This window comes from Labrus bergylta, chromosome 19 (genome assembly GCF_963930695.1).
Source record: "Labrus bergylta chromosome 19, fLabBer1.1, whole genome shotgun sequence".
NCBI lineage: Eukaryota > Metazoa > Chordata > Actinopteri > Labriformes > Labridae > Labrus > Labrus bergylta.
Genome location: NC_089213.1, coordinates 8,659,070 through 8,669,440, shown reverse-complemented (window position 1 = coordinate 8,669,440; position 10,371 = coordinate 8,659,070).

Below are 10,371 nucleotides of genomic sequence, written 5' to 3'. Positions count from 1 at the left end.
TGAGAGACATTCTGCCTCAAGTTGGAATTTGTGAGTAAAGTTTTTAACATGGGAAGTGAAACATACTTGCCAGGTCGTAAAAGCTGAGACAACATTGTTGCTGAATGGCTTACACAGGAGTATGTTTTTGTTTTCTCCTTTTATTCTTTTTTTGAAGCCTCTGTCTGAAGAATTGGTTCCCAACCAGGAGTCAGTGGCCCACTGGTGGGGGTGGGGGCACGAGGCTACGTCTGCAGTGAGGTTGTCTAAATTAGATTTGCACATATTAACAAAAATATTCAGAACACAGTCACTGGATAGTTTATCCAGAGGTAAGGTGTGAAGGCCTTTTCTGTTTGGAATTTATCTTATATTCAAATAATTCAAATTGTTGGTAATTTTTTTACCACAATGCATCACTTTCTTTTCCTGTGGGACGGCTCACCTTGCTTAGATACAGGAAGGTGACCTGGGATGGGATAGGTCTAATAAATGGAACCAGTGATAAAATGAAATACTGTGTCTGCCCTTCTACAACAACATTTATTATTTTAAGTGGCGGCAATTGCTCAGTCTCTACGGAGTCGCTGGTTCAAGTCCCGTTGCAGACCAGGTCTGGAAATTGTTCTGGTAGCTGGAGAGGTGCGAGTTCACTGCACCTCTGAACGCCCTCCCCATTCTTTTGATCGTAACAAAGATTTTATAAATCTTTTAGTGTGGGCCAGGCGTAAGATGCATTGTAATAAACAGAAAAAGTAAAAAGGTCCCTGAAAATCAGAAAGAATTATCCTCTGTTGGGGCAAAATTAGACTTTAGTCCACCTGAACCATAGTGGTGGATGAAGACACCAAGACTTACACCCAAAGAGCCACTGCACTTGTTTGGCTAAAATAGTAAATCATTGTTTTTTTGCAGCATTTCTATACCACATAAAGGAACAACAGTCATAGACATGTGACAATGGGTTTAAAAATGTGACCACGGCCTCATTAAATGGCACTAGTACCAACGTCAGACATGTGAATGAACAAGAATTCATATTGAGGGAGACTTCTGAGCACCTTTAGGCCTCCTCTGTCACACTCCTGGAAACCACTGGAGGACTCGATGTACTGGTTGGACTGGAGAGAAGGGGAATTAAGGGTGAATGGATTCAGCAGCTGTTATCTGGCACCACCTGCTTCTCCAGGGAGATGAAGCCTACAGAGAATGGACGTCAGCCCCCAGGAGTAACCCCAGGCAATGTATGTCGGCCATATGCCCGGCGTGCTGCAGGGACCGGTGCAGCAGGGAAAGAATGACTCCTGTGTTGGAGCTGAGACAGAGAGACTCTGTCGAGTCAGGCCGACAGCTTAGCCGATGCCAGGGCAGGTCAAACCCCGGCCAAGGAATACAAGGGGGTTTGGCTGGCTGTTCTGATGTCGAACATCTCTGTGTTTGATAAAAGCAGAGCTACAGGACACAGAGTAAAAGACATGACTGCGGGGAATGACGAGGAGTGACGTGTTGGGAAATTAATTAAGGTGGGGAAAAGGGAGAAGCACCTGCCTCTGGGCGTGCAGAGCAGAGCAGACGTCTGAATCAATGAGGCTGTGTTCAGCTCTCTGACCAGCCGGCCAACCTGCGGCTGTAAGCAACATATGAAAGAGTAATGAGATGTCTATCGCCTCACTCAGCGTCATTCTCCGTGATTCAAACCATAACCCTGGCTGGATGTGGCAGGACTGTGATATGATAGCCTCGGCTGACACCTTGAGAATTGCAGAGAATTGCCCCCCTTAAAGAAAAAGAAGAGAGCCGAGTCTGGAGGCGGACTGTGTTCTGGGGGAGATGATTCTTCTGATGGATGCAATCTACCTGCCTTCAAATCCAACACTCCTCCTGCTCTATCCTTCCACCTCTCAGGCTTAGTCTGATACTACAGGATTCCTCACACATGCAGTTTTAATCACGACAGGGTTGGGAAGAAAACAAAATCCTTTTCAACCTTTTTGTGGCATGTTGGACTTATGTCGTGTGCAAACCACAGTTTGCATAACACTCACACTCTGTCACACTCACTGTGAATTATGGCACTGGGGGAAAAAAAAAAAAACGAGATCCTTTTTGGTTTGTCTCTTTCATCTTTGGTGCTAAGTACTTTCTGGGCATGTTTTTGCCAAGTGGCCACCAGTGTTGAAAAATTAAGTCAATGGAGAAGTGCAAAAAAACTGCAGTTCCTCGAGTGTCCCCTTGAGGCTTGTTGCAAAAGCCTCGGATTTTCCAGTGACACTTGTGTTAAAAAGCCCTTTTTTGAAAGAAGAAATAAACATGATTACTGCCTGGTTAAAAAAAAAAAAAAAATGGTCTAGATAACTTGTCATTATTGGTACACACAGTAAAGAGGGATGATTTTTTTTATTTTATTATCTACTTTGATTATAGTGAGAGTTACGCATTTTTAGAGATGGACATGGATGACTGACTAACAGGGGTTTCCATCGTTTGGGTTTCGCCGTGATACATTGGTTAATCCATCCAATCAGGATGTGATGTTTTCAACACATGACCAACTTAAACATTACCCTGGTACCTACATTTTTACACGTTGGCTCTGCCCATAACCAGATATGATGCTGCTAAATTATACAGCGATTACAGCTCAAACTAGCAGGAGGTGAAATGACAGTTGTCTTAAATCTGTTGGTGAAACGGAGTAGCACTTTAAGAAGGCATTCTATACAGGCTATAAAATGAATTTACACCAGCATTTATCACGAGCATGAATCACAACGATCGGCGGTTTATAGGCACTTTAAAGTTGGATCATGAGACCATCAAAACCGGAGCTGTGTTGGTAGCTGCGAGAGGTGATGATGTCACTCTTGTTTGCTCGGTTTGATCTTCACTCCGCTCCGCTAACACTCCTCTCTCGCAGCTTTTCCATCATCTGATATGGTGTTTCATTGATCTGTTTTCTCTCCTGCTTGTTTTGGCATCTCAACATGGAGTCAACAAGAAAAAGTCCCAGGGGCAGCGTAGAATAGCTGGAGGTATAGGTTTGCAGAATGCAGTGTGTGTTACACAGGCCAGCAAAAATGATATACATGCCATTAACCGACAGATTCACATGGCAGTGCAGGGGCAACCAGCTGTCAATAAAGAAGCTCTGATATTTTCAGAAATGATTGCATACTACAATGTAATAGATATTTTTTATTTAAAATGTATTCAAGCAGGAAAAGCTCTTAGAGATTAGAGATTCAGAATCCTATTTACATGTCTTGATCAAGTAAATATAATAAACAAGTTACAGAAATAAAACACAGAGAAACTACAGACACTGATCGACATATCTTGGGGAGGCAGGAGCTCTGTCTGTAGGGACTTCAGTTGGGAACTAGAGGGTCGTTCCGAGTACTGCTGAGGTGCCCTTGAGCAAGGCACTGAATGCAGCAGCCCCACTCTGACATGTCTCCACCAATCCATGTCGACAGGTCCTGTTTGTGCATGATCTGGGCATGTGTGTGTGTGAGAAGCATGTCTCTCAATACAGTAACTCAGAATTCCCCTCAGGGATTAATAAAGTATTTAAAATCAATATGACTGGAAAAAACGAAATCAGTCACAGAGCAGAAAAGTCATTATTCAAAGCATCTAAAACCTGACGCATATTCCTCCATCACCTTCAATCTACTTTTAAAAAGATATAAAGAGACCAGCTACCACTGGTCAGGAGATTCCAGGCTGCAGGAGCAGCATGCCTGAAACTGCTTTTCCCCTGAAAATGGGGAAAGTCTATATATTTTATCCTCTTTGAGTATTGTTTTTAAAGTACTTGCCTTTTTTTCTAATAGATGAGGCTACAAAGACAAATATGAGGCTAAAAAAACGCTGGCAATATGAACAAACTTGGCTGACACTAAGAGGACTTCTCATAATTGTTTGTTGCCTGGTCTGCGTAAAGGGCAATGACATGTTTCATGCCCCCCTTTAGTTTGATATAATAAATTGCTTCAGCCTGCCCAGCCTCCCATTACAACTCCAGTACCTTACTTTTCACATAAAGATGATCTCTAATAGTAAATTAGGAGCTTTGCATAAGGATTATGACAGTTATCACATGTAAGACAACAAAGGCTGCATACCAATGAGCAGCTGCAGACAGCAGGCCGGCCAGGAGGTAATAACTGGACAAACTGATTTATTTTTCTTTCCACGGTCATTAGAGTTTAAATAGGAAAGCTTTACACATTTCATCTGACAACGCTGGGTTGATTAGTGCACCTTTGGCCCATCAATGTGTGAATGTGTATGAATGGGATTAGTAAATACTGACGGTCACTTTACATAGCAGCCTCTGTCATCAGTGTGTCAAGTTTATTTTCATAGCACGTTTGAAACAGCTTCATGCGATGCATAAGAACAACACCAACAAAGAAAACGTTTAGGATTAGGGAAAACAATAATAGAAAACCCGTACATATACATAAATATATACATACATTTACAGACACCCATCCATATACATACACACACATATACATACATGTATATTGATACAAATAGATATATGCGGAGGATCGCTGCCCGATGGGGGTCAGTCTCAACTTGTTTCAAAGGCCAGGGAGCAAAGGTGGGGTTTGAGTTTTGATTTGAATGAATTTAGTGTGTTAATTTCTATGATGGGGGGAGGCAATTGATTCCACAGATGGGGGCCTGCCACTGAGACGGCACAGTCACCCCTGAGTTTCCGCTGGGCTCGAGGGACTGCAAGGAGAGGGAACGTAATGGGGTTAAACGTTCTGTTAAATAAGGCGGGGCTAGACCATGCAGTGACTTAAGTGTCGGTGTGACCTGTGGTGTAAAAGCGCTTTGAGTTGTCAGAAGACTAGAAAAGCGCAATGCAAGCTCAAGTCCATTTCCCATTTAAGCCTCTACAGAGGAATTCAGTTTTGTTTTTTTTCCCCCCTGTGCAGAAAACATCTTAAGACGGTGGTAGAAGCGATAAACAGGCCGCTTCTTTTATCTAACCTGATGTTTTTAATATCATTGCCTTCCCTACCAAGATGTGAGCGAATGCTGACTTTACCTTTCAAAGGCTAACATAGCTTTTTTTAGCCAACACTTCTCACCTACCAACACATATAAATCTTATTCTAAGAGAAACACTGTTGTCTATTGTTGTTTTATTTATTCATCTAATTTGATACATTTAGTGTTTTCCAACCTCTTCTCCTCCTCCAGCATAACGTTGCCGTCCAAATGGTCACGTCTCAAGCCAAAACACCAAGGTGGCAGTGACCATGTGTGACTCAAGGCTTTAAAACACTAGTCTATGAAAACATCAACAATACAAGGCTACAACTTTTATTCCCGCTAGTCTATGATCAGGACTTTGTCACTGAGGTACTTCTGTACAGATCGTACTATGACTTCCCCTGTAAAATAATGATTCTGAAATAGGGTCTAATTACCAAAGAGTCCTCACATTTTTCTTCCGCTGTTCCTCCTGCGCACATTTCAACTAATTCATATTTAATAGCTCTTTAAACCCTTCTTTTAATGAGTCTCTCCCCATTTAAATAACTGTATTTAACTGTATCATTTTTTTAATATTGAGAGCAGGGTGATTGTAGCGAGGAAAGACGTTGAGGAACACTGTTTAAAAAATGACGTTCTTATGCTGATAAAAGGCTTTTTTTTTTTTTTTTGTACCTACATGTATATTATGCTAATTCTCTTTGTCTTTGTAATATATGAATTATATTCTTATACTGAAAAAGCCAGACACGTTTCAATGCAAGAACAATCTGTTTCCTCGTCTCTACCCTCCCCCACAAAACTAACAATCAGCTTCCAGATCAATTAGCATTCAGTATCAAATCGCTCACAGTGTGTTCGGGCTGGAGCTGCGTATTATTGAGGGGATAATTGTTGCCTTGCGGTGGTTTTGAAGTCGCTCGCTGACTGACTGACTGACACTGATACATACACATACATGAACAGTAATTATGAACAAGCACATAAAGACACATAAAGAGTGAGTGACACTGATAATTAACACACATGCAACAAATGCACTCCTCTTTTCTTGTGCCTTTCAGAGGGGCCCGTGTACACCCCAGTCAGAATAATCCGTCTCCATCATGTCGACACAGCGTTCTGTCTGTGAGATTGTCACACTCACTAATTACTCTTTAAGATAATCAGCCTGTGTGGCTGGAGATGCAGCTCCCCTCCACGGCTCTGTCTTCTCGGGGAATGAGAGGTTTAATCTGAGGCGAGATCAGAGCTACCGGGAGCAGGAGGAGGAGGGATGGGAGGGCGGATGGAGGGAGGCGGGTGGAAATGAGAAGGAATTTGGGCATCTTAACAAACTCTTAATTACGTTCTCTATCCTCCGCTGGTGGCAGGCGTAAATGGCGGTCCCCAGGGAGCCTCTGATCCACTTTCTGATCTGCAGAATTCACAGCCGAGCTGCTGATCAAAAAGATGGAGCGGCCTAGATGCTTCAAACACATGGGACCTTTTTTCAGCGTGGGACTCGTAGCTTGTCATTGAGCGGAAGTTTGAATTGTCGAAATTCATGCTCGAAAAAAAAGCTCGGCTCCCTTTAAAGATATGAAAAAAAAAAGAGAGAATTTGAAGAGAAACAGGGAGCATTCAATGGCTCCATGAATTGATAATGAGGATTCATGCAACGTGCTGAAGGCGTTTGTCCCATATATGAGGCAGAATTCATTGGAGATGACCTCCACCCACATTCTTGCTGTTCGAATATACCAAGCGCAGCTTTGATGTCGGCCATCAGCTGAATCCCCGGGGAGACACTGCTGTAATAAACCACAGCAGTGAGCTCGATGCAACACACTCACCAGCAGGAAGTCCCGTCAGCCTGTCCCGGTGGCTCTCCGGGAGCTGCGTGAGGTCAGGGGGCCACAGAGACCGGATCACGACACATTACTGTGCAGTGTGTCCGCGGCCCACCAGACTTACTCTTCAAATTCTCTGTGGAAGAAGATCAAGGCTGAATTAAATCTATAATTTCTTTGAGTTTTTAGCCTCTACACTTCTTGAAGGGGTGCCATCGAAATGTTTTATCGACTCTTTAATGAGACAGCCACAAAGCCACGGAGCAGTTCGACCACATACATATAAATAAATGCACAACATTCATTCAAACTGAAAGTAACCATTGCAGCAATACTTTGGATCGGTTACCCAATGAAAATGGACCTACAGTCAAATCTGAAAACAGTTGATAGATGTTGAAACGAACACTGATCTGCATCTTGGTGAAAAGGCTAAGATTGTGTTTTTCACCTCTCGCCTTTATTTTAGGGTATTTAAAGTTTCAGCTTTTATGTATTATCTGCAGTTATGATCACTTTATATTGGTGGTCTTCAGTGGGTATGACGGGCTCAAGGCATATGTGATAGAGGCCACAAATATGATGTTCAATACGAGCCTGCTGTCAGATTCACTCCAGACTTTCCTCTGGGCATCCACCGTCAGACTGGCGCTCCCTCGCTCTCAGTTGCTCGACCACTCACTCACTGCACAGTGTCCAACTCAAGTCGTAGCAGGAAGACAAGAAAGATGACGGGCCGTTCAGGTCCAGGCTAAAAAACTAAAATGTAATCTATTAAAAGATACAGTGGTAAGAATTTATCCTCAGTTGTCTAATCTATATTTAAGGTTCTATGAATGAATAGAGATACTTTAAACTAAAATAAAATAATGTTAACAAAAGAAGGTAATGTTTTTACAGCTTCAGTTGGTAAGTGTTTAATGATTGCAGTTTGGGTAAATTTCAATAATTCATTTAAAATGAAGGAGCTTTCTTACTGGTAAAAACATTTTTTGAGAATCCTCCAGATCTTCCTCCCCTCTGAAGCTCTGCAAAAAATGATATTGTGTTATGTAGTTAAATCAGCGGTGTGGGGCCCTTTATCATAAACTTTTAAACTCGCCCAAAGGCACCAAGATGGCAAGAGGCGGCCATGAAAATGTTTGATTTCCTGATGCTTTAGAATACGTTTTGAGTTTGATTTTATTTCTTTATTCATTCTAATTTTCTTGTGAACCATGTTTTTAAACACTTGCAAATTACCAAACTTGCAAAATGTTGGCTGAATTTGCATTCATTTATAGGACTTATACAGTACAGACAGTATCTGTAAGTAGATGCAGTGTAACCTCTAAAACCATAAGCTCAAAGTAATAAAGTCTGTTGGGCCCTGGGTTTCGCTTGACAGGTAAAATGACCAAAAGAAGTTGGATTGAGAGACCTTCAGGAAATATTAAGACTTAAAAACTACGTCTTTGTTTTGGTGTTTTTATAAAGAAAACAAACTATCAGTGGGAAATGCAAATGTTGCCATCCTCACCTTCATTAGACAACAGATAATAACATGACTCAAAGAAAAGGCTGAACAGCTGGCAAAAGAGCAATACACAATCAACCATTATCAGGTTTCTATTGATCAAACTGAATCTGGTTTTAGTTTTAGTTTTTCGTGAACTGCAGTGTACTCTGGAGTTCGTATTTGTTTTTGTTAGACTGCAGTTGAAATGTAAGGCTCAGAAAACAGTTGATCAAAACATTGCATCCCAAAGTGGATTGTTTAGCAGTCAGAGAAGTTTCCTTGGATTCCTGGAGAAATGGAGTTTGTCTCAAAAAATAGCTAGCGACAGACTCTACACATTACACAGCGCTGCACAGTTTATGCAGATATCATACACCAGTATAAAGCGCAGATATCAGCCTACAACCTTTGTCAGATCACAAAATCCCTCAGCCTGTGAAATACGGGGGACGTCTCTGAACTAGCTGCAGAAGAACAGGGAAGATTAGGGAGGAAAAGTGCATTAGGATGCTCCGGTTGTAAATATATACGAGGAGGGAGCGAGCGAGGGGGGGGGGGGGGGGGGGGGGGGGGGAGAGAGGGAGTGTAGGTTTTTAAGTTGCTGTCACCGGGCTGTCACCGTGTCTGTCAGAACAGATCCATCACGGCTCTGACACGTCAGGCTTCACATTTGCATGGAGTGCAGCAGGATCCCGTCCTTATTATGCATTCTGTCTCACACTAACCTTCCTCTCGCTACCCCGTGAACTAACTAGCATCCGAGAGGCATATTTTATAGAACGTCATGAGCTGAAGAAGATGGAGAGATGTTATTGCCTTTTGACAGTGTGTGTGTGTGTGTGTGTGTGTGTGTGTGTGTGTGTGTGTGTGTGTGTGTGTGTGTGTGTGTGTGTGTGTGTGTGTGTGTGTGTGCGCGTGTGTGGCTGCGAGTACCGCCATCTTCCCAGGTGTGCAGGGATCAGCCATCTTGTCAGGTGAGCTGCTGCTAACTAACTGTGTATTACTCTGATGCCTCACACACAGCAAACAAAGGTGAGGGAACTATAAGGACGTGTGTGTGTGTGTGTGTGTGTGTGTGTGTGTGTGTGTGTGTGTGTGTGTGTGTGTGTGTGTGTGTGTGTGTGTGTGTGTGTGTGTGTGTGTGTGTGTGTGTGTGTGTGTGTGTGTGTGTGTGTGTGTGTGTGTGTGTGTGTGGCACAGTATAGCGGTGCAGATGTAGTCAGTCCCTCTGTGAGGAAGCCTCCGCAGGGACAGACACAGCTGTGGCATGGCATCGGGTTGCTAACGAGCCTTATCACACTGCCGCTAGACGAGACACACACACACATGAACCCACATACACACACACACACACACACACACAGCACTACAAACGTACACATAAGTGTGCAGGGAGTCACGTACAAATACACACTCCCAAAAGTGAGGGGTTATACGGCTGTGTTCAACTCTTCATCGTGAACACTCTGATAAACACACATGTGTACACAAACTAACACACACACACACAGACGCATGGATGGAGTCACTGAAAATACATAAATTATGTTCACACACACCATGTAAACGCGCACATGCAGTAAAATACGTTGTTGAAGCCGCATATCCAACGACATCTTACACTGGAAAATATGAATTATGAACACAGTCCCTTATATTTACAAAAATAAAAGACGCACTTCAACTCACTCAGGCATCACAATCAACATTTGCTTCTTTATTTACACACAGAGATAGAAACACAAACACATGAACATATGCACACATATTTACATGCGTAAAGACATATACTCAAAGTTATCACACACACAAACACACACATACAAACAAACAATAAGAAGCAAATGCCTTGTATACCAGCATACAGATTTTCAGATACACATTTCCAGTTCATGTGATTTTCTTGTTTTATTGTATTAATATATATAATTAAATATCTGGTGGGAATTGTTGGCGGCGGCAGTAGCTCTGTCCGTTTGTCTGGCGGCTGAAGAGGTGCCAGTTCACTTACCAAATTCTGCCGAGGTGCCCTTTAGTGAG